At 46.1% G+C, this 25,635-nt stretch overlaps 1 pseudogene across 1 annotated transcript in view; it reads right to left on the bottom strand.

The window, feature by feature from the left end:
- Positions 1 to 24,908, bottom strand: part of LOC145360024 (protein rapunzel pseudogene) — a 30,636-nt pseudogene extending 5,728 nt beyond the window's left edge. The window contains exons 1-4 of the transcript XR_013889664.1: positions 24,765 to 24,908; positions 18,523 to 18,614; positions 11,120 to 12,036; positions 10,395 to 10,510 (exon numbers count right to left, since the gene is read on the bottom strand). The product of XR_013889664.1 is annotated as a protein rapunzel pseudogene (transcript). The remainder of the gene's footprint in view (positions 1 to 10,394; positions 10,511 to 11,119; positions 12,037 to 18,522; positions 18,615 to 24,764) is intronic.
- Positions 24,909 to 25,635: the final 727 nt, after the last annotated feature.

Genomic DNA, 25,635 nt, shown 5'->3' with positions numbered 1-25,635 from the left:
AGCTATGATGAGCTATTACCATTTATATAGATGACCTGGAGGAGGGGGCTGAGTGTAGGGTGATGAAATTTGCTGATGACACGAAGATGAGTGGAAAAGCAAATGGTGTGGAAAGTCTGCAGAGAGATCTGGATAAGCTGAGCAACTGGGCAAGGACCTGGCAGATGGAGTATAATGTTAGCAAGTGTGGGGTTATCTCTGGAATTCTCTTTGGCAGAAATAACAGTAGGAGGGACTGTTATTTAAAAGGCGAAAAGCTGCAGCATGCTGCAGTGCAGAGGGACCTGGGGGTCCTTGTGCACGAGTCGCAAAAACCCAGTCTGCAGGTGCAGGAGGTGATAAGAACAAAGAACAACCCAGCACAGGAAACAGGCCCTTCGGCCCAACGAGCCCGCGCCGCCGCATCACCCTACACCTATTCTACCCTGCGTGTCTACGAATGGAACCCCTAACTTAGCCAGATTCAGGGGAGAATAGTGTCAATTTGGTAAAACCAATCAGCCTAAGAGCACATCTTTGGGGTGTGGGAGGAAACCGGAGCGCCCGGAGGAAACCCACGCAACCACAGGGAGAATGCACAAACTCCCACAGACACAGGCCCAAATCCATGTATCTGCACAGCTAGCAGTGATAGTCACCGAGCTGTTGCGGCGCCCATCTACCGGTCCAGGATCAAGCACACACACCGACACGAAGTACTAGGCCACTCCCGGAACTTCCAAGAGCAGCCCACGCACGACCCACCGTGTGCATGCCCCTCGTTTGACACGAGGTGGACCTCCACCTGCGGGATAAAAAGACAAAAACGTTAATCTTACAAGCCTGCTTTTCCGGTGTCTCCCGAGGTTCTAACCTTATTTAATAGCCCCTACCATAACCCTCCATCCTTGTTTCACTCATGTGTCTATCTAACTGAACCTTAAACGAGTCAAACGTTCCTGCCTCCGCCACCCTACTCGGTAGCGCGTTCCATACCCCCACAACTCTCTGCGTAAAGAACCTTCCTCTCACTTCCAAATTATACCTCTCCCCCCTCACCCTTAAATCATGACCTCGTATTTGTACCCAGTCTAGGGAGCAGTCTCTCACTATTAACTCTATCTATTCCCTTCAGTATCTTATATACCTCTATCATGTCCCCCCTCAATCTCCGTCTTTCCAAGGAGAATAGTCCCAGTTTCTCCAACCTTTCCTCGTAACCCAGCCCCTCCATGCCAGGCAACATCCTGGTAAACCTCCTCTGCACCCTTTCCAGAGACTCCACGTCCTTCCGGTAGTAAGGTGACCAGAACTGGACGCAGTACTCCAAATGCGGTCTAACCAACGTTCTATACAACTGAAGCATTAGACGGCAGCTTTTATACTCTATACCCCTCCCTATAAAGGCTAACATTCCATAAGCCTTCCTAACAACCTTCTCCACTTGTGACGCAACCTTCATGGATTTGTGAACCTGCACTCCCAGGTCCCTCTGTATGTCTATACTCCTAATCGGCCTACCTTTTATCACATAGCTCCTCTCTGCATTATTCCGTCCAAAATGCATCACCTCGCATTTGTCAGGATTAAATTCCATCTGCCACCTATCTGCCCACTGCACCAACCTATCTAGATCCTGTTGTATCACCTGACAATCCAGTTCAGTACCCGCCAACCCTGCCATCTTGGTGTCATCAGCAAACTTGCTGATCACACCACTTACGCTCTCTTCCAAGTCATTTATGTATACTACAAAGAGGGGAGGTCCCAGTACTGAGCCCTGCGGCACACCACTGGTCACTGGCCTCCAGCCCGAAAAGGTCCCCTCCACAACTACCTTCTGTCTCCTATTGCCCAGCCAGTTCTCAATCCACCTAGCTACCTGACCTCGTATCCCATGCGCCTTAACCTTTTCTACCAGCCTACCATGAGGGACTTTGTCAAACACCTTACTGAAATCCATATAGATGACATCAACGGCTCTCCCATCGTCAACCGTTTTTGTCACCTCCTCAAAGAATTCCACCAGATTCGTAAGGCATGACCTCCCTCTAACAAAGCCATGTTGCGTATCCCTAATCAGATCGCAACGCTCCAAATGCTCATACATCCTACCCCTAAGTATTTTTTCCATTAATTTCCCTACCACCGATGTCAAACTCACCGGTCTATAATTTCCAGGGTTATCCCTCCTACCTTTTTTGAACAGCGGTACCACATTTGCCACCCTCCAGTCCTCTGGGACCTCACCTGTGTCCAAAGAAGAGACAAAGATTTGCGCCAGAGGCCCAGCAATTTCATCTTTCACCTCCCTAAGCAGCCTGGGATAAATACCATCAGGCCCCGGAGCTTTATCCGTCCTTACGCTACCTAAAAGCCCTAGCACTTCCTCCCTCGTAATAGATATTTCCTGCAACTGATCCTCAGCTTCCTCCAAGAGACCGCACGATTCCGAACCCCTCTCCTTCGTGAATACCGACGCAAAGTATTCATTCAGGAGCTCCCCCGTTCCCTCCGACTCAATACATAACTCCCCACTTTTGTCCCTAAGAGGACCAATTTTCCCTCTAACTACTCTCTTTCTCCTAATATAGGAATAAAATGCCTTTGGATTTTCCTTAATCCTACCAGCCAAAACCATTTCATGCCCTCTCTTCGCCCTTCTAATTCCCCTTTTTAGCTCCCTCCTACTGTCTCTATATTCCTCCAGCGCACTCTCCATACCCAGTCATTTCGACCTAACATACGCCTCCCTCTTCTTCCTGACCAAGTCTTCAATACCCCCTGTAATCCACGGCTCTCTAATCCTACCTTTCCCATCCTTCCGCTTAACCGGAACATACCTCCCCTGCAACCATTTCATTTTGCCCTTAAAAGCCTCCCACTTGCCAACCGTGGACTTGCCAGCTAACAGTCCCTCCCAATCAGTGTCCTGCAGCTCCCTCCTAATCCTGCTATAGCTCGCCTTTCCCCTGTTCAGCACACTCCCGTTCGGCCGGCACTCGTCTCTTTCCATTTTTATCCTAAAGTAGACGGACTTGTGGTCACTGTTAGCCACATGTTCGCCTACCTCTACCTCACCCACCTGCCCCGGCTCATTACCCAACACTAAATCCAGTATAGCCCCTCCCCTAGTCGGGCTAGTTACGTACTGCTCTAGAGACCCTTCCAAAACACATTTCACAAACTCCTCTCCCTCCGTACCCCCAGCTCTAGGCCCCCTCCAATTCACTCCAGGAAGATTAAAGTCACCCACTACAACCACCCTATTCTTCCTGCACCTATCCAAAATGCCCCTGCAAATGCCTTCCTCCACCGACCTCGAGCTGTTGGGTGGCATATAGTACACCCCTAGCAACGTAATCTCTCCCTTTGTATTCCTCAACTCCACCCACAGCGACTCAATCCCTGTCTCTTCCATATCGTCCTCCCTCTGCACGACTGTGATGTTCTCCTTTACTAACAGTGCCACCCCTCCACCTCTCTTCAACCCTCCTCTGTCACACCTAAAACACTTGTACCCAGGAACATTCAGCTGCCAGTCCTGCCCTTCCTGTAACCACGTCTCCGTTACAGCCACCACATCTAACTGCCTCACAAACATCAAGGCCCTAAGCTCATCCGTTTTCCCTGCCACACTCCTAGCATTGAAACAGACACAGTTCAACCCACGAGTGTCCCTCGGAACCTCCTTTTCCCTGATAATTTTCCTTTCACCCGACTCTCTCCCAGCCACCTCCCCACCCCCCCTCCTTATTAGTTTAAACCATTCCTGAACACCCCAGCTAACCTCCCCGCTAAGACACTAGTTCCCCTCCCGTTCAAGAAGGTGAATGGGATGCTGGCCTTTATAGCGAGGGGGATAGAATATAAAAGTAGGGAGGTTTTGCTGCAACTGCACAGAATACTGGTGAGGCCGCAGCTGGAGTACTGTGTGCAGTTTTGGTTGCCGCACTTGTGGAATGATATATTGGCCTTGGAGGGAGTGCAGAGGAGATGAGGGGGTTGGACTATGAAGAGAGACTAAATAGACTGGGTCTGTACTCAAAGAACAAAACAGCCCAGGAAACAGGCCCTTCGGCCCAACGAGCCCGCGCCGCCAGTCCCCCCCTCCACCCATGACCCCTGTCTAATGTTTTATGGCCATCCACATTGAGGGAAACTAATTTAGGGACAATTTATTACTGCCATTCAACCTAATAGCACATCTTTGGGGTGTGGGAGGAAACCGGAGCACCCGGAGAAAACCCACGCAAGCACAGGGAGAATGCACAAACTCCCACAGACACCGGCCCAAATCCATGTGTCTGCACAGCAATCAGCGATAGTCACTGAGCTGTCGTCTTGCCCAGCATCTTGTCCAGTTTAGGCACACACTAACGACATGAAGCACTAGGCCAATCTCGAACAACCAAGAGCAGCCCCAGTACGACCCATCACGTGTATGCCCGTCGTTGGGCAACAAGGCGGACTGACTTAAAACCTGTGAATGAAAAAGAGAAAAAACATTAGTATTGTACCATATCCATTTACCTTACCAGGGACACCCCAATGCTAATGAACCTTATTTAAAACAATCTCCTATATCCACCCATCTCCAACTCAGTCATGTGCCTGTCTAAGTTACTCTTAAACAACTCCAGCGTGCTTGCCTCCACCACCTTACTTGGCAGAGCATTCCATACCCCCACTACCCTCTGTGTGAAAAACCTCCCTCTAATATCTGTGTTTTACCTCTCGCCCCTCACCTTAAGCCCATGACCCCTCGTACTACGTGTCTCTATCATAGGAAACAGCTTACCTCTGTTTACTCTATCTATACCCTTCATAATCTTATATACCTCTATTAGATTCCCCTCAGTCGCCGTCATTCAAGGGAAAAGAGCCCCAATTTCTTCAATCTTTCCTCATACCCCAGTCCTTCCATACCAGGCAGCGTCCTGGTAAACCTCCTCTGCACTCTCTCCAGAGTCTCCACGTCCTTCCGCTGGTAAGGCGACCAGAACTGGACGCAGTACTCCAAATGCGGCCTAACCAACGTTCTATACAACTGCAACATTAGACTCCAGCTCTTATACTCTATACCCCTTCCTATAAAGGCTAACATACCATAGGCTTTCTTCACCACACTTTCCACTTGTACTGCCACCTTCAAAGACTTGTGCATTTGCACCCCCAGGTCTCGCTGCGATTCTATACTCCTTACGGGCTTCCCCTTTACCATATAACTCCCCCCTACATTATTCCGGCCAAAATGCATCACCTCACATTTATCCACATTAAACTCCATTTGCCACGTATCTGCCCAATCAACCAGCCTATCAATATCCCGTTGTATTGCCAGACACTGGTCCTCACTGCCTGCCAATCCAGCCATCTTGGTGTCATCAGCAAATATGCTGATCACACCACCTACTCCCTCTTCCAAATCATTTATATACACTACAAAGAGGAGGTCCCAGTACTGAGCCCTGCGGCACACCACTAGTGACAGACCTCCAGCTAGAAAAGGACCTCTCCACTACTACTTCTCTTTACAAGCCAGTTCTCAACCCATCTAGATACCTGGCCACATATCCCATGAGCCTTAATCTTTTCTACCAACTTACCATGAGGGACTTTGTCAAACACCTTACTGAAATCCATATAGACAACATCAACGGCTCGTCCTTCATCGACCGTTTTTGTCACCTCCTCAAAAAATTCTACCAGATTCGTAAGGCAAGACTTCCCCTTTATAAAGCCATGCTGCGCATCCTTAATCAGATCGCAACGCTCTAAGTGCTCATACTTCCTATCCCTAAGAATCTTTTCCATCAACTTGCCTACCACTGACGTTAAACTCTCCGGCCTATAGTTACCCGGGTTATCCCTCCTACCCTTTTTAAACAACGGTACCACATTCGCTATCCTCTAGTCCTCTGGGACCTCACCTGTGTCCAAAGAAGAGACAAAAATTTGTGTTAGAGGCCCAGCAATCTCATCCCTCGCCTCCCTAAGCAGCCAAGGGTAAATGCCATCGGGCCCCGGAGATTTATCGGTTTTAATGCTACCTAAAAGCCCTAACACTTCTTCCCTCATAATCGATAGATCCTTCAATTGGTCTACCACTCCCTCGATGACCGTACCAGACATCAAGCCCCTCTCCTTCGTGAATACCGTAGCAAAGTATTCATTCAGGATCTCCCCCATTCCCTCAGACTCCAAGCACAATTCCCCTCGTCTGTCCCTGAGGGGACCGATTTTACCCCTAGCCACCCTTTTGCTCCTAACATAGGAGTAAAACGCCTTTGGATTTTCCTTAATCCTACCTGCCAAAGCCATCTCATGCCCCCTTTTTGCCCTCCTAATTCCCCTTTTGAGATCTCTCCTACTCTCTCTGTACTCCTTCAGCGCTCTCTCCGTTCCCAGCTGCTTGGACCTGACATATGCCTCTCGTTTCTTCCTGACCAGGTCTTCTATATCCCTAGTAATCCACGGCTCTCTAATCCTACCTTTCCCATCCTTCCTCCTAACCGGCACATGCCTTTCCTGCACACATTGCAGTTTTCCCTTGAAAGACTCATTGGAGTTTAGAAGGATGAGGGGGGATCTTATAGAGACGTATAAGATAATGAAGGGGATGGATAGGTTAGAGATAGAGAGATTCTTCCCGCTTAGAAATGATAGCAGGACTAGAGGGCACAGCCTCAAGATAAGGGGAGGGCAGTTTCGATCAGAGTTGAGGAGGAACTTCTTCACTCAAAAGGTGGTGAATCTCTGGAATTCTCTGCCCGTTGAAGTGGTGGAAGCTACCTCGCTAGATGTATTTAAGTCACGGGTAGATAGGTTTCTGATAGACAGGGGAATTAAGGGTTATGGGGAGAAGGCGGGAATGTGGAACTGATCCACTTCAGATCAGCCATGATCTTATTGAATGACGGGACAGGCTCGAAGGGCTAGATGGCCTACTCCTGCTCCTATTTCTTATGTTCGTATGAAAGATTGGAGAAACTTGGTTTGTTCTCACTGGAACAATGGGGGTTGAGGGGAGACCTGATAGAAATCTACAACATTATGAGAGGCATGGACAGAGTGGATAGTCAAAGCTTTTAACTAGGGTGGAAGAGTCAATTACTAGGTGGCATGGGTTTAAGTGCAAGGGGCAAGTTTTAAAAGAGATGTACGAAGCAGATTTTTTACACAGAGAATGGTGGATGCCTGGAACTCGTTGCCGGAGAGGTAGTGGAAGCGGATACGGTAGTGACTTTTAAGTGACGTCTTGACAAGTACAATAATGAGATGGGAATAGAGGGATATGGTCCCCGGAAGCGTAGGAGGTTTTAGTTAAGTTTGGCAGCATGGTCGGTGCAGGCTTGGAGGGCCAAAGGACCTGTTCCTGTGCTGTAATTTTCTTTCTTCTTTATTAACAATAGCTAATAATGGAGGAGGTAGATGTTCTGAGGGAAGATGTGGGGCGGCACGGTAGCACAGTGGGGTTAGCACTGCTGCTTCACAGCTCCAGGGTCCTGGGTTCAATTCCTGGCTTGGGTCACTGTCTATGTGGAGTTTGCACATTCTCCTCGTGTCTGCGTGGGTTTCCTCTGGGTACTCCGGTTTCCTCCCACAGTCCAAAGATGTGCAGGTTAGGTTGATTGGCCATGCTAAGAAATTGCCACTTAGTGTCAGGGGTGCGTAGGTTCGAGGGATTAGTGGGTATAATATGTAGGGAAATGGGGGTAGGGCCTGGGTGGGATTGTGTTCAGTGCAGACTCAATGGGCTGAAGGGCCTCTTTCTGCACTGTCGCGTTCTATGATTCTATGATGTATTAGGGTCGATAAGTCCCCTGGGCCAGATGGGATACATCCTAGGATAATTTGGGAGGCAAGGGATGAGATTGCGGAGCCTTTAGCTTTGATCTTTGGGTCCTCACTGACCACGGGGATTGTGCCAGATGACTGGAGAGTGGCAAATTTTGTTCCTGTCTTCAAGAAAGGAAAAAGGAATGACCCTGGTAATTATAGACCAGTTAGTCTTCAGGTGGTCGGTAAGTTAGTGGAAAAGGTCCTGAGAAAGAATTATGACCATTTGGAAAGATGTAGCTTAATCTGGGATAGTCAGCACGGTTTTGTGAGGGGTAAGTCCTGCCTCACAAATTTGATTGAATTCTTTGAGGAGGTAACTAAGTGTGTGGATGAAGGTAGAGCAGTTGTTGTCGTATACATGGATTTTAGTAATGCGTTTGATAAAGTTCCCCATGATAGACTCATGAAGAAAGTAAGGAGGTGTGGGATAGAGGGAAATTTGGCCGATTGGATAAGTAACTGGCTGTCTTGAAGTGGTGGAGGCTACCTCGCTAAATATTTTTAAGACGCGGGTTGATGGATTTTTGATAAGAGAGGGGATTAAGGGTTATGGGGAGAGGGCGGGAATGTGGAACTGAGCCACGACAGATCAGCCATGATCTTATTGAATGGCGGGGCAGGCTCGAAGGGCTAGATGGCCTACTCCTGCTCCTATTTCTTATGTTCTTATGTCTCATAGAAGACAGAGGGTGGTGGTGGATGGAAAATTTTCAGACTGGAGGCCAGTTACCAGCGGTGTACCACAAGGATCAGTGCTGGGTCGTCTGCTATTTGTGATTTTTATCAATGACTTGGAAGAGGGGGCTGAAGGGTGGGTTAGTAAATTTGCTGATGACACCAAGATTGGTGGAGTAGTGGATGAGGTGGAGGGCTCTTGTGGGCTGCAAAGAGACATTGATAGGATGCAGAGCTGGGCCGAAAAGTGGCAGATGGAGTTTAACCCTGATAAGTGTGAGGTGATTCATTTTAGTAGGACAAACTTGAACGCAGATTACAGGGTCAACGGCAGGGTTCTGAGGAATGTGAAGGAACAGAGAGATCTTGGGGTTCATATCCACCGATCTCTGAAGGTTGCCACTCAAGTGGATAGAGTCATAGAGGTTTACAGCATGGAAACAGGCCCTTCGGCCCAACTTGTCCATCATAGAGCCGTGAAGAAGGCTTATAGTGTGTTAGCGTTTATTAACAGGGGGTTTGAGTTTAAGAGCCGTGGGGTTATACTGCAACTATACCGGACCTTGGTGAGACCACATTTGAAATATTGTGTGAAGTTCTGGTCACCTCACTATAAGAAAGATGTGGAAACATTGGAGAGAGTGCAGATGAGATTTACCAGGATGCTGCCTGGTTTGGAGGGTAGGTCATATGAGGAAAGGTTGAGGGAGCTGACGCTTTTCTCTTTAGAGTGGAGGAGGATGAGAGTCGACTTAATAGAGATGATGAAGGGGATAGTTGCGAGACTATTTCCTCGGGTGGATGTAGCTGTTACTCGGGGACATAACTATAAGGTTCATGGTAGGAGATATAGGAGAGATGCCTGAGGGTAGGTTCTTTACTCAGAGAGTGGTTGGGGTGTGGAATACACTGCCTGCTGTGATAGCGGACTCGGACACTTTAGGAACTTTCAAGCGGTTATTGGATAGGCACATGGAGCACACCAGAATGATAGGGAGTGGGATAGCTTGATCTTGGGTTTGGACATAGCTCGGCACAACATCGAGGGCCAAAGAGTACTGTGCTGTACTGTTCTATGTTCTAAAAGGCAACAAATGTTGGCCTAGCCAAAAATGTCCACATCTCGTGAAAGAATAAAGAAATAAATCTGTGTTCTATGTTCTAAAATGACACCTGTAATTTATCTCTGAATCTTAACAAGCCATCAGGAGATAAACATTGCACATTCCTGAATTAAGTGCCATTTCATGTTTTCCTGTGTTGTGGGCTCCAGAAAAAGCCCCTCGCAGTGTGTAACTGAAGTGATGACTAAGTCAATCTGTATGATGGAGTTTGATAATAATTTCACAGAGACACTCAGCCTGTCACCTCACTTAGTTTATTCAGCACATTGTACTAAACAGTGTGAACCAATTGTAATTCAGCAGTTTCAAGCATTTTAAACAAAGCTCAGAAATAATAGAGATATCAGAGTGTACATAATGAATATCCAAGTTACAGAGGGACTCTCAGTGTTACAAACTGAGTAACAGAAATCAGATAGTTACAAGTTTATGAATGGAATACATAAAGCCCATCATTTATTAGGAAGTTATTGAAATGCATGTTCATTGCTTACACAAATGTAAGACTGTCTTAGATAGGATATACTGTGTCCAGACTGTATATTGACAGTGTCCTGTAATAGAGTGGAGATTCTCAATGAAACTTTATCATTTAGTAATGACAGGAGAATGGGCTTTATCAGCTCGGTCGTCTATATTCTCTTCACTGTCTGATGGCTTGATTAAATGAAAGCTGGATGTAGTTAATGGTGAACTGAACAGACCCACTCAGACACAGTAACTACAGCTAGAAACAGTACATGTCACTGCAAATAATTGATCAGTCTGTACGCTTGGTTCGTGTTGAACTGGTTCATGTGGGCTTTGAGTAATGGCTTCTGCCTGTCCATTCATTCCATGTGATCCCAGACAGGTCCTCACAAACGTAACCTCCTTTGTCTCCTCAGCTGGAGATGATCAGACAGCTGATCACTGTAGACCCCCTGGTGCCTGCCCCTCACAGTGGCTTTGAGTGGGGAAGACTGACTGGATTTCCGATTGGATGTAATTAGTTACTCAGCTTTCAGTAAAGGTAGGATCATTTTCAGAATCACAACAGTTTTCAGGATTAATCTGTTCCAAATAGAATAGAAAGTGATGAAGGATAGATAGCAGATTGTGTACAAATATCAAAGACACACATCCCCTGGGAACAGCAGCATCGACTCAGGGGAAGAATAACTGAGAAGTTCATGGGGTGGGTTTCCCGGCATGGACACACAGAGTGACCCCAGAGTAAGGTTTCCAAAAATAAGATTTGTCGGGAAAGCTTGAGCAACCCCACAGCCCCTTGTAACGTACTACTGCGTGTACAACATGCCCACGACAATTATGTGCGACATGTTCAGCAACCTTGTTTGCATTCTGACAGTCTGTGTAATTCTCCATTATCCATTCTATATATGATGTATTAACATCATACAGAGATGTACAGTAGGAGACAACAACATTGACATTACTCGTTCTGTAAAAGTAAAACAGATTCCCACCAAGGGAGGAATGATTTTCACGCCCACCGATAGGGTCATAGACCAGCACTGCCCAGTAAACCCAGTCAAATTTCTTCCTCAACTTGTTTCTTAAATCCTCTGAAAGCTCCTTTTGATATTTGTTACCTCTATCCTTGAGCCATCTTCCAACATCTATTTTTGCCTGATCTGCAAATTCATTTATGCATTTATCTACCATTGATTTCATTTTTTCCTCAACTTTAGCCAATTTTCCATTCCATTCTTTCTTTAGTGCCTCTACATCATTGCCAGTGAGGGTAGCGTGACCCAACGCGGCAATCAGGCCAATACAGAAAAGCTCCTTCAGTCGGGAGCACATCTCTTCCATGAGGCGTCGGTTTCTCTGATCATATTCCATGGCAGTCTCCAGAATGGGTTTGCCAAAGATGATAGAATGTCCCATCACACCATCAAAGAGAGTGTGAAGGTTCTGGTCAGCCTTTGTTGCTTCAAAGTGTGAGAGAAACTCTCGTTTCTCGTTTTGCTGGTACTCTGCTTTGGCGTTCAGGATGTCCATGTACTTCCTGAACTGGTTTTTCAGATTCTCTTCAATGGGGAAATATTGATTATTGATTGTAGATTTCTCAACTGTACGGAGCACTTCTTTCACCTGATCTGAGATAACATCTAGCTTGTTCCTGACTATCTGGAACTGCTCCTTCATGTATTTCAACTCCTCACTGTCACCACCACCTAAAGCAAGTTCAATAACTGCTGCTGCTATCCCAAAAATAGCACCCACTGGTCCAGCTACAGAGGCCATTTTTCCGATAGCCGCAACTGATGCCATAGCATCTGCCACATCAGCCATTGCAGACGCAACGTCGGTGGCAGCTTGTGCCACTCCCAGTGTTCCTACTGCAAGGTCAGCCATTCTGGTGATTAGATCTCTGTGTTTGGATTGTCGCTTCCTTCACTCACCCCTGAAAAGAAAGTTATAACAATTTATACATGATTCTGTAATTTATTAGAACATAGAACATTACAGCACAGTACAGGCCCTTCGGCCCTCGATGTTGCGCCGACCAGTGGAACCTAAACTATTCCAATATTATCCATATGCCTATCCAATGACCATTTGAACGCCCTTAAAGTTGGCGAGTCCAGTACTACTGCAGGCTGGGCATTCCACACCCTTACTACCCTCTGAGTAAAGAACCTACCTCTGACATCCATCCTATATTTTATCACCCCTCAGTTTAAAGCTATGTCCCCTCGTGTTAGCCATCACCATCCGAGGAAAAAGGCTCTCACTGTCCACCCTATTCTAATCCTCTGAACATCTTATATGCCTCAATTAAGTCATCTCTTAACCTTCTTCTCTTGAAAGAAAACAACCTCAAGTCCCTCAGCCTTTCCTCATAAGACCTTCCCACCATACCAGGCAACACCCTGGTAAACCTCCTCTGCACCCTTTCCAATGCTTCCACATCTTTCTTATAATGCGGCGACCAGAACTGTACGCAATACTCCAAGTGCGGCCGCACCGGAGTATTGTACAGCTGGAACATGATCTCATGTCTCCGAAACTCAATCCCTCTACCAATAAAAGCTAACACACCATACGCCTTCTTAACAACCCTATCAACCTGGGTGCCAACTTTCAGGGATTGATGCACATGTACACTGAGATCTCTCTGCTCATCCACACTACCAAGAGTCCTTCCATTAGCCCTATATTCTGTACTCCTGTTACTCCTTCCAAAGTGAATCACCTCACATTTGTCCGCATTAAACTCCATTTGCCACCTCTCGGCCCAGCTCTGCGGCTTATCTATGTCCCTCTGCAAACTGTAACATCCATCCTCACTGTCTACAACTCCTCCAACTTTAGTGTCATCCGCAAATTTACTGACCCAACCTTCTACACCCTCATCTAGGTCATTTATAAAAATGACTAACAGCAGTGGCCCCAAAACAGATCCCTGAGGTACACCACTTGTAACTGAACTCCAGGTTGAATATTTCTCTTCAGTCACCACCCCCTACCTTCTACCAGCTAGCCAATTCCTGATCCAAACTGCTAAATCACCCTCAATCCCATGCACCCGTATTTTTTGGTATAAGGAAAGGTGTTCTCTGCTCATGGACCACACCTCTCTCAGACAGGATCGCAATTCTGCAATAAATCTACAACAGGCTTACCCAGAGAAGAAAATCTACTGAGACATTGGCCTAAATGTCAGGCTTGCTGTGCACACAAATTCAGGTGAGGCCAGAAGTGAATGTAGAATCCATTCCCTGACAAATCATGTTCTCAAAGTGAATTTACTTCTGGTGACCAACTAAGGCCAGCCCAGCATGAAACATGTCTTCCAGTGGGCCTGACCGTACTGGTGGGGTTGGGAACGAGTTGGCCACTGGGCCTAATGGGGACCTGGTGGTTAGTTTTAAAGGTCTCTAAGCATCACCCTGGGGACTACAAGAGATTGGATGGGCGGCAGAGGGAGCTTTCTCCAACATAAAATGGAAGAATCATTTGTGATAATGGCTGAGTACATGGCGTACACAGGAGATGGGAGGGCAAGTCCAGTAAGCTCCCTGCCCCCTAGTTTTTCTGGTGGAAGTGGGCAGTGCCACACACAGGGATGGCAGAAAAAGGCTGCTGCATTTAACCAAGAATGCCTGAGCGGAGGTTGCTGCCCAGGTCAGTGGGTATGCTGCACGTGGCATCAGTGCCACAAAATGTTCAAAGGCCTTATTTTCTTACATTGACATGGTACAGTTTAAGCTTCTTACGAACAAGGAAATAGAGAAGTTGCAAGAAAAATGTTTTGGATTGGGGGAGTGGATTTTAGTAAAACAAGACAGGATCTGGCCCAGCTGGACTGGGAACAGCCACTAATGGGAAAATTTACAGAAGAGCTGGCGGGGGGGGGGGGCATCCGAAAAGGAAATGGGGAAGATGCAGCCCAGCATTTTCTCTGCAGGATGATAGGTAGGAGTAACAAGCCAGAAAACATGGATGACCAGAGAGATTCAGGATCCAATGAGGAGGAAGAGAAAGACTTTTCAAAAGTACAAGGGGAGCAAATCAGTGGAGGTGTTGGTGAGGTATAGAAAGTGCAGGGTGGAGATTAAAAAAGTAGTTAGGAAAGCAAAGAGGGGATTTGAGGATGCTCTGGCTGGTAAAAGTAGGGGAAATCCCAAGCTATTCTGTAATTCTATCAATGGGAAGAGGATAACCAGGGAAAGAGTGGGGCCCATTTGGGACCAAAGGGGCAGCCTGTGGATGGAGGCAGTGGAGATCAGTACACATCCACCAAGAGAATGAGGATGATGGTCTGGAATTCAGGGAGACAGACTGTGAGGTTCTTCAGCAAATTAACATTGAGGGTGGTGAGTGTCTGGAACAAGCTGCCAAAGGTAGGGGAAGAGGCAGGTACAGTTTTGTCTTTTAAAAAGCGTTTAGACAGTGACATGGGTACGATAGGGATAGAGGGATATGGGCCAAATGCGGGCAGTTGGGATTAGCTTAGGGGTTTAAAAAAAAAGAGCAGCACGGTCAAGTTGGGCCGAAGGGCCTGTTTCCATGCTGTAAACCTCTATGACTCTATGACATAAGGAAGGATCTGGTATTGAAGGTGTGGCAGCCTTAAAAGTGAGTAATTCTCCAGGCCCAGATGAATTGCGCCTTCAGCTGATATGTGAGGCATGGGAGGAGATAGCAGGGACTCTGACCCAAATTTTCAAATCCTCTCTGGCCACCCTGGAGATGCCAGAAGACTGGAGAACAGCTATAATTAAAGTTTATTTATTAGTCACAAGTAAGGCTTACATTAACACTGCAATGAAGTTCTGCATTTGATTTGATTTATTATTGTCACATGTATTAACATACAGTGAAATGTATTGTTTCTTGCATGCGATATAGACAAAACATACCGTTCGTAGAGAAGGATACGAGAGAGTGCAGAATGTAGTGTTACAGTCATAGATAGGGTGCAGAGAAAGATCAACTTAAGGTAAGACCATTCAAAAGTCTGATAGCAGCAGGGAAAAAAGCTGTTCTTGAGTCAGTCGGTACGTGATTTCAGACTTTTGTATCTTTTTCCTGAAGGAAGAAGGTGGAAGAGAGAATGTCTGGGATGTGTGGGATCCTTAATTATTCTGGCTGCTTTGCTAAGGCAGCGGGAAGTATAGACAGAGTCACTGTGTTACACAGAATTACTGTGAAATTCCGCGAGTTGCCACACTCCAGAACCTGTTTGGCCAATCCATCTAACCAGTATGTCTTTCAGACTATGGGAGGAAACTGGAGCACCTGGAGGAAACCCACACAGACATGGAGAGTATGTGCAAACTCCACACAGACAGTGACCCAAGCCAGGAATTGAATCCACGTCCCCGGTGCTGTGAGGCAGTCGCGCTAACCACTGTGCCACCGTGCCCCCCCCCCCGGCTAATGTGGCTGCTCTATTTAAGAAGAATTGTAGAGATAAATCAGGGAATTATAGACCAGTGAGTCTCACGTCAGTCGGAGGGAAATTATTAGCAAAGCTTCTGAAGGAAGGCATCTATCTCCACTTGTTCAGGGATAGTCAGCATGGCTTCAGAGAGAGGTCATGCCTAAATTTGATTGAACTTTTTAGGAGGTGACCAGGTGTGTAGACGAAGGTAGTGCAGTTGATGGAGTTGATATGGATTTCAGCAAAGCCTTTTCCCACATGGGAGACTTGTATAGCTAATGTTCTGGGGACTCGGGTTTGAATCCTGCCACAGCAGTTGGTGGAATTTGAATTCAATTGAAGTATCTGGAATTAAGAATCTTGTGATGACCACAAAACCATTGTCAATTGTCAGAAAAACCTATATGATTCACTCATATCTTTGAGAAATAAATCTGCCATCCTTACCTGGTCTGCCCTACATGTGACTCCAGAGCCACAGCAATGTGGGCGACTCTCAACCACCCTCTGAAATGGTCTAGCGAGACACTCAGTTGTAATTATCGCTACAAAGTCTCAGCAAAGAAATGAAACCGGACAGACCATGGCACCGACCGAGGCACCGGAAAAGACAACGGCAAAACAAACAGGCCTGTCAACCCTGCAAAGTCCTCCTTACTAACACCTGGGGGCTCGTGCCAAAATTAGGAGAGCTGTCTCACAGACTAGTCAAACAACAGCCTGACACAGCTTACAGATAACACCCCAGTCACCACCATTACCATCCCTGGATATGTCTTGTCCCACTGGCAGGACAGACCCAGCAAAGGTGGCAGTACAATGGTATACAGTCGGGAGGGAGTTACCCTGAGAGTCCCTAACATTGACTCCAGACCCCATGAAGTCCCGTGGCTTCATGTTAAACATGGGCAAGGAAACCTCTTACAGGTTACCATGGACCGCCCTCCTTTGGCTGATAAATCAGTCCTCCTCCATGTTGAACACCACTTAGAGGAAGCACTGAGGGTGGCAAGGATGCAGAATGTACTCTGGGTGGGGGATTTCAATGTCCATCACCAAGAGTGGCTCAGCAGCAGCAGTACTGATGGAGCTGGCTGGGTCCTAAATGATATAACTGCCAGACTGGGTCTACAGCAGCTGGTGAAGGAACCAACAAGAGGGAATAACATCCTCACTTCATCCTTAGCAATCTGCAGGCTGCAGATGCATCTGTCCATGACAGTATCAGTTAGAGTTACCACTGCACAGGCCATGGGGAGATGAAGTCCTGCCTTCACATTGAGAATAACCTCCGTCGTGTTGTGTGACACTATCACTGCTAAATGGGACAGACTTCGAACCGATCGAGCAACTCCAGACTGGGCATCCATAAGGTGCTGTGGGTCATTACGACGTGCTACTGTGTAGAGGGACCTGGGGGTCCTTGTGCATGAATCACAAAAACCCAGTCTGCAGGTGCAGCAGGTGATCAAGAAGGCGAATGGGATGTTGGTCTTTATCGCGAGGGGGATAGAATATAAAAGCAGGGAGGTCTTGCTGCACCTGTACAGGGCACTGGTGAGGCCGCACCTAGAGTACTGTGTACAATTTTGGTCCCCTTATTTAAGAAAGGCTATATTAGCTTTGGAGGGGGTACAAAGAAGGTTTTCCAGATTGCTTCCAGAGATGAGGGGGCTAGCTTATGGGGAGAGATTGAGTAGACTGGACCTGTACTCATTCGAGTTTAGAAGGCTGAGGGGGGATCTTATAGAAATCTATAAGATAATGAAGGGTCTAGACAGGGTAGAAGCAGAGAGGTTATTTCCACTTAGAATGGAAACAAGAACTAGGGGGCAGAGCCTCAAAATATGGGGGAGTCAATTTAGAACAGAGTTGAGGAGGAACTTCTTTTCCCAGAAAGTAGTGAATCTTTGGAATTCTCTGCCCAATGAAGCAGTAGAGGCTACCTTGTTAAATGTGTTTTAGTCACAGATAGATCGATTTTTAACCAATAAGGGAATTAAGGGTTCTGGGGTAAGTGGAACTGAACCCACTATCAGATCATTCATGATCTTTTTGAATGGCGGAGAAGGCTTAAGGTGCCAGATGGCCCACTCCTGCTCCTATTTCTTATGTTCTTATGTCATCAGGTGCAACGGAATTGTACTCCAGCACAATCTGCAACCTCATGCCTCGGTATATCCCCCACTCAGCCATTGCCATCAAGCCAGGGGATCACTCCTGGTTCAATGGAGAGTGCAGGAGGGCATGTCAGGAGCAGCACCAGGCAAATGAGGTGTCAACCTGGTGAAGCCACAGGGCTACTTGCATACCAAACAGCGTGAATAGCAAGTGATAGTTAGAGCTAAGAGATCACACAACCAATAGATCAGATCTAATTAATTAATAAATCAATTAATTATGAATTTACACAACTAAATTAATGAAAGTTACAGAGTCCTAGTATAAATCAAAAAGAATATCTAACTGCTACTGGAGTCTAAAAAAAGGATATAAAAAGAAACAGCTCTTTCTTCAGCCAGGTTAGCTTTCCCCATCTCAGTCAATGGGAATAGCAGTGTAAATATGTAGGGTCACAGGAGTAGGGCCTGAATAAGATTGTGGTTGGTGCAGATCTGATGGGCAGAATGGCCTCCTGTACTGTAGGGTTTCTATGATTTCCCCTCTGCACCAAATTCCAATCCGCAGTACATTTCCACCTGCACCAAGTTCTTAACTTAGCACTGAGTCCTCATTTCACACGATCCTCATTGTGTGGCTCGGTGCTCCCATTCTGTGAAAACAAAACCTATCTATACTCTAGAGACCACACCCAAGTTCCAACTGCTAACTGAGCGCCTGCTTCAGTCACTGACAGCTATTCAGGCAAACACTTCCGGGTTATTGAGAGATAACTGTCACTGCCAGGCAGTTTCTGTTAACTAACCTCCATAACTAGCTTACAGTTTTAAATATCTAAGTCAGTGTCTGATTGTTAATCTAAAATTTGAGAAAACTTACCAGAGAGATTCTCACCTGCAGCAAATTTTCGCCTTGGCAACTCTTCAGTTCCTCTTCACACTCAGTCCTTGTTGTCTCTCTGCGATTCCACTCTGTCAACATGTTATTCTGGGAGTGAGTTACTGGTTTGAATCTAACCGTATGAACATGCCAGTTTATAAGCTATGAGTAAGAGTAAACCATTCGGCCTGTCAGCCTGCTCTGCCACTTGATCAGATCAAAATTGACATGATTACGTTCTCAGTTCTACTTTCCAATCTACCTTTCAGTCCCTTTGTCAATCAAGAGTCTATTTAACTTTGCCTTAAAATTATCCAATGGCCCAGCCTCCACTGCGTTTATGGAAGAGAGTTCTGCAGCATAATGACCCTCAGAGAAAATTAGTTTTCATCTCTGTCTTAATTGGAAAACACCTTATTTTTAAACTGTGTTTTCTGAGTCCAATGTCTTCCATAGGGGAAAACATGCTCTCAGTATCCAGCATGTCATGGCTCCTTTACGTCAGTTCCTCTGAACTCCAGTGGATACAGGTTTAACTTCTTTCCTCATTAGACAACCACCTGATCCCAGGAATCAAGCAAGTGAACCTTTTCTGAGCTGCTTCTGCTGCAATGATATCCTTTTTTAAATAAAGTAATCTCACCAAGGCCCTGTACAGCTGCAGTAAAACTTCCTACTCGAATATTCCATTCCCTTTGTAATAAACACCGACATTCCATTTGCCTTCTTAATCATTTGCTGTATCTGCAGACCAACTTTACGTGATTTGAGTACCTGGACACCCAGATCCCTCTGCACACCAGAGTTCTGCAATCTGTCTCCATTGAAATTATATACTGCGTTTCTATTCTTCCTGCCAAAATGGACAAGTTTGCATCTTCTCACATTAAATGGGTGTTGGGGATTGAATCAAGAAAGTATTGCTGTCCTGGAGAGAAGGGATTTGTCCCAGAGGAGTCAAGGACAGAATTCATTTGACTAGAGCTCAGGAGCAAAAAGTGGTTTGTTCGGTGTGATCCAGAGGTTACACATAGTGGGAAAGATTTAGTGGAACAAATCTTCAAGGAAATTCCAGAAAGGTGCAACAATTATAGGGTAGCTATAATATAATTGCTCGAACATAGACTGAGCTAATGGTAGTGTAAAAGACAGAGAGGCAAATGTTAGAATGTGTTCAGAAGAATATTCTGCCGCAGTGTGGCTCCAGTCCAATGAGACAAAAGGCACTCCTAGACCTGGTTCTTGGGAATGAGGTGAGCCAAGTGGATCAAGTGTCAGTGAGAGAACATTTAGGAACTGTGATCATTGTATCATAAAGTTTTGGATAATGGTAGAAAAGGGTAATTGAACAATCCAGAGTAAGAATAATTAACTGAGGGAAAGCCAACTTCGATGAGTAAGAATGGATCTGGGCCCAATAAAGTTGGCAGGACAAACGGGAGCTGAACAATGGGCTGTCGTCAAAAGAGATAGTTTGGGTACATGGGTATGATGGGTATAGAGGGATATGGGCCACATGTGGGCAACTGGGACTAGCTGAGGGGATTTTAAAAAAGGCAGCATGGACAAGTTGGGCCAAAGGGCCTGTTTCTATGCTGTATGACTCTATGACACCTTCGAGGTAGATTGGGTACATATAAGGGGTGGTGCACTGGTAATGTCAGTGGTTTAGTAATCTAGAGTCCCAGGCTAATGCTCTGGATCCATGGGTTCAAATCCCATCATGGCAGCTGGTGGAATTTAAATTTGATTCATTTCAAACATTTAGAATCATGAAACTGTCATCAATTGTTGTAAGAACACATCTGATTCACTAATGTCCTTTATAAAGAATTAGCATTCACGTCACACAAAAACCAGCCAATGGCCATTTCCAACAGGAGATATTTAATGACATTACCTTTACTGGATATGGGAGGAAGGTGGGCTCAGGAAATTGAATTTGATGATTAGCCATGATTAAAATGAATAGCAGAGCAGGCTCGAAGGGCTGAATGGCCTCCTCTTGCTTTCATTTTCTATGTTTCTATAAATGCCTTACTAACAACATGGGGGTTACCGCTGACCAGAAACTGCACTGTACCAGCCACCAGTGGCTACCAGAGCAGGCCAGAGACTGGTGCTAGGGCCTCAACTGTTTACCACTTACATAGACAATCTGGAGGAAGGGGCTGAGTGTAGAGTAACAAAGTTTGCTGATGTCACGAAGATGATTGGGAAAGTGAATTGCGTGGAGGATGCGGAAAGTCTGCAGAGAGATTTGGACAGACTGAGTGAGTGGGCGAGGACTGGGCAGATGGAGAATAACAGGGACAAATGTTAGGTTATCTACTTTGGAAGAAATAATAGTAGGTTGGAATATTATTTAAATGGTGAAAAGTTGTAGCATGCTACGGTGCAGAGGAACCTGGGGGTCCTTGTGCACGAATCGCAAAAACCCAGTCTGCAGGTGCAGCAGGTGATCAAGAAGGTGAATGGGATGCTGGCCTTTATAGTGAGGGGGATAGAATATAAAAGTAGGGAGGTCTTGCTGCAACTGTACAGGGCACTGGTGAGGCTGCAGCTGGAGTACTGTGTGCAGTTTTGGTCCCCTTATTTGCATAACGATATATTGGCCTTGGAGGGAGTGCAGAGAAGGTTCATCAGGTTGATACCGGAGATGAGGGGCTTAGCTTATGAGGAGAGAGATTGAGCACAGCCTCAAAATAAGGCGGGGGGGGTGCATTTTAGAACAGAATTCAGGAGGAACTTCTTCTCTCCGAGGGTGGTGAATCTCTGGAATTCTCTGCCCATTGAAGTGATGGAGGCTACCTCGTTGAATATGTTTAAGTTACGGGTAGATAGATTTCTGATCGATAAGGGAGTTAAGGGTTAAGAGGAGCAGGCAGGTAAGTGGAACTGATCCACTTCAGATCACCCATGCTCTTATTGAATGGCGGGGCTGGCTCGAGGGGCTAGACGGCCTACTCCTGCTCCTATTTCTTTGTCCTTATGAGCCTGCTCTGCCATTCATTTTGATCTTGTCTGATCATCAAATTCACTATTCTGACCTCCGTTCCATTCCCCCATGTCCCTTGATCCGTTTAGTTCCAAGAGCTACATCTAATTTCTTCTTGAAATTGGACAATTTTTGGCCTCAACTACCTTCTGAACATAAGAAATAGGAGCAGGAGTAGGCCATCTAGCGCCTCGAACCTGCCCCGCCATTCAATAAGATCATGGCTGATCTGTCGTGGCTCAGTTCCACATTCCCGCCCTCTCTCCATAACCCTTAATCCCCTTGCCTATCAAAAACCTATCAACCCGCGTCTTAAAAATATTTAACGAGGCAGCCTCCACCACTTCAACGGGCAGAGAATTCCAGAGATTCACCACCCTTTGAGTGAAGAAGTTCCTCCTCAGCTCCGTTCTAAACCGCCCCCCCTTTATCTTGAGGCTGTGCCCTCTAGTTCTGTGGAGTGAACTCCACACATTCACCACCCTCTGGGTGAAGAAATTTCTGAACTTAGTTCTGAACGGCTTGCCCCTTATTCTCATATCTGACCCCACGTTCTGCACTCCCCCACCATTGGGAATATTCTTTCTGAATCTACCCTGTCTAATCCTGTTAGAATTTTATAAGTTTCTATGAGATTCCCTCTCACTCTTCTAAACTCCAGTGAATATAATCCTAACTGACATATCTCACCTCATATGACAGACCTGCCATCCCAGGAATCAGCGTGGTAAACCTTCGCTGTATTTCCTCTATAGCAAGGACATCCTTCCTCAGATAAGGAGACCAAACATAGAACATAGAACATTACAGCGCGGAACAGGCCCTTCGGCCCACAATGTTGCGCCGACCAGTCTTATTTTTTAAAAAAAAACATTGACCCACTAATCTAAACCAATCCCTTTTCGTCCATAAACCTATCCACCAATCTCTTAAACGCCCCCAAACTAGGCACATTTACAACTGCAGCAGGCAGGGCATTCCAATCCCTCACCACCCTCTGGGTAAAGAACCTGCCCCTGACATTCGTCCTATAACTACCCCCCCTTAATTTAAAGCCATGTCCCCTCGTGCTAGCTTTCTCCATCCGAGGAAACAGGCTATCACCATCCACCCTATCTAAACCTCTAATCATCTTATATGTTTCTATAAGATCCCCTCTTAGCCGCCTTCTTTCCAGTGAAAACAACCCCAAATCCCTCAGTCTCTCCTCATAGGACCTCCCCTGCATACCAGGCAACATCCTGGTAAACCTCCTCTGCACCCTCTCCAAAGCCTCCACATCCTTCCTGTAATGTGGGGACCAGAACTGCACACAGTACTCCAAGTGCGGCCGCACCAGAGTTGTGTACAGTTGCAACATGACGCTGCGACTCCTAAAACTGCAAACAATACTCCAGGTGTGGCCTCACCAACACCCTGTACAATTGTAGCAAAACATCCCTATCCCTGTACTCAAATCCTCTCGCTATGAAGATCAACGTACTTGAAAAATCAATAGGTCTGAGGATTGGGAGCAGTTTAAAATTCAACAAAGGAGGAGCAAGGGATTGATTAAGAAGACAAAGATGGAGTATGAAAGTAAGCTAGCAGGGAACATAACAAGATAGGAACATAGGAAATAGGAGCAGGAGTAGGCCATCTAGCCCTTCGAGCCTGCCCCGCCATTCAATAAGATCATGGTTGATCTGAAGTGGATCAGTTCCACTTTCCCGCTTTCTCCCCAGAACCCTTAATTCCCCTTGTCTATCAAAAACCTATCTACCCGTGACTTAAATATATTTAGCGAGGTAGCCTCCACCACTTCAACGGGCAGAGAATTCCAGAGAATCACCACCCTTTGAGTGAAGAAGTTCCTCCTCAATTCTGATCTAAACTGCCCCCCTCTTATCTTGAGGCTGTGCCCTCTAGTCCTGCTGTCCTTTCTAAGCGGGAAGAATCTCTCTACCTCTACCCTATCCATCCCCTTCATTATCTTATACGTCTCTATAAGATCCCCCCTCATCCTTCTCAACTCCAACGAGTACAGACCCAGTCTATTTAGTCTCTCTTCATAGTCCGACCCCCTCATCTCCGGTGTCAGCCTAGTAAACCTCCTCTGCACTCCCTCCAAGGCCAAAATATCCTTGCGCAAGTGCGGCGACCAAAACTGCACACAGTACTCCAGCTGCGGCCTCACCAGTACCCTGTACAGTTGCAGCAAGACCTCCCTACTTTTATATTCGATCCCCCTCGCTATAAAGGCCAGCATCCCATTCGCCTTCTTGATCACCTGCTGCACCTGCAGGCTGGGTTTTTGCAACTCATGCACAAGGACCCCTTATACTGACTATAAAACTTTCTGTAGCTATGTAAAAAGAAAAAGATTGACAAAAACTAAAATGCTTACAGTCAGAAACGGGAGAATTTATAAAGAGGAATAAAGAAATAGCTGAGGAATTAAATTTGTATTTTGTTTCAGTCTTCACAAAGGAAGGCATGAATAATGTGCCAGAAGTGCTGAGAGAAACACGTTTTAGTGAGGAGCTAAGGAAATCAACATTAATAGAGAAATGGTTTTAGGGAAATCGATGGGATTGAAGGTGGATAAATCTCCAGATCTTGATAATCTTCATCCCAGAGTACTTAAGGAAGTGGCCCTAGAAATAGTAGATCCATTAGTGGTTCGCCTGCGTAGCTCTCTTGCTCTGCCTGTGGAGTTTGAACTTGCGGTGTGAGCACCTCTCTACACATGCTATCCACGATACTGTCCACCTCGTGGATGCTGCACAGTGTCCCCAGCCACCGCTCCACTTCCAAAATCCAGACTTCTAGGAGCTGCAGCTGGAGATACTTCATGCACACATTCTGGTCCCCGGGCACTAGAAATATTCCCAACCTCCCACATGGAGCATGAAGAGCAGACAACAGCTTGGAGCTCTCCCATCATTTCTTACCCTTTAAATTAAACTTTTGAAAGATGTTTGATGTCAGATTATATCCCATTCTCTGGAGCCGTTCTTTCCTGCTTTTCATTACTACTGAATATAATTACAAACTATAAACCATAGAAATGAACTCTTGGACTACAAGTGATAAAACAGTTCCATACCTACCCAACCTTACTACTTACCAATAAGTTCTCTCCTTCGTGTCCTCTACTACTGCAGCAGGACAAGACCATACCTAGGATTTAAAAAGTAGAAAGCAAGGGAAAACAAGCAGAAAATACCTCTTTCCCCTCAGCATCGAATTCCCCATTGCTTACCCCTCGCTCAGGATGTGGTCTTCCTCCAGGAGCTGTCTCTCCCACTGGTTGTCTGCTTGCAAAAACCCCTGCCTTAAATACAGCTGAGGTGAGCTACGATGACTCATACACCAATTAAAATTGCCAAGTATTCACACCGATTGAAGCTCTAGTCAGGTTTCAACACGTTTAGAGAGGTGCAAACATATAAGGAAATTACAGATCGTTCCAAGAAAAATAGTCGGAGATTTTAATTTTCTCAACATTGACTGGGACAGCCACTGGATTAGAGGGTTGGATAGAGAGAAATTTGTTGAGTGTATTCAGGAGGAATTTCTCATTCAGTATGTGGATGGCCCGACTCGAGAGAGGGTAAAACTTGACCTCCTCTTGGGAAATAAGGAAAGGGCAGGTGACAGAAGTGTTAGTGAGGGATCACTTTGGGACCAGTGACCATAATTCTATTAGGTTTAAGATTGCTATGGAAAATGATAGGTCTGTCCCAAAAGTTAAAATTCTAAACTGGGATAAGGCTAACTTTGATGGTAGCAGCAGGAACTTTCAAAAGTTAATTGGGGGAGTCTGTGGGAAGGCAAAGGGACGTCTGGTAAGTGGGAGGCTTTCAAAAGTGTGTTAACCAGGGTTCAGGATAAACACATAAGAACATAAGAAATAGGAGCAGGAGTAGGCCATCTAGCCCCTCGAGCCTGCTCCGCCATTCAATAAGATCATGGCTGATCTGTCGTGGCTCAGTTCCACTTTCCCGCCCTCTCCCCATAACCCTTAATCCCCTCTCTTATCAAAAACCCATCAACCCACGTCTTAAAAATATTTAGCGAGGCAGCCTCCACCACTTCAACGGGCAGAGAATTCCAGAGATTCACCACCCTTT

Source organism: Carcharhinus amblyrhynchos, chromosome 2, assembly GCF_965287045.1.
Source record: "Carcharhinus amblyrhynchos chromosome 2, sCarAmb.v2.hapA, whole genome shotgun sequence".
NCBI classification, from domain to species: Eukaryota; Metazoa; Chordata; class Chondrichthyes; order Carcharhiniformes; family Carcharhinidae; genus Carcharhinus; species Carcharhinus amblyrhynchos.
This window is presented reverse-complemented; position numbering and strand designations above follow the sequence as displayed.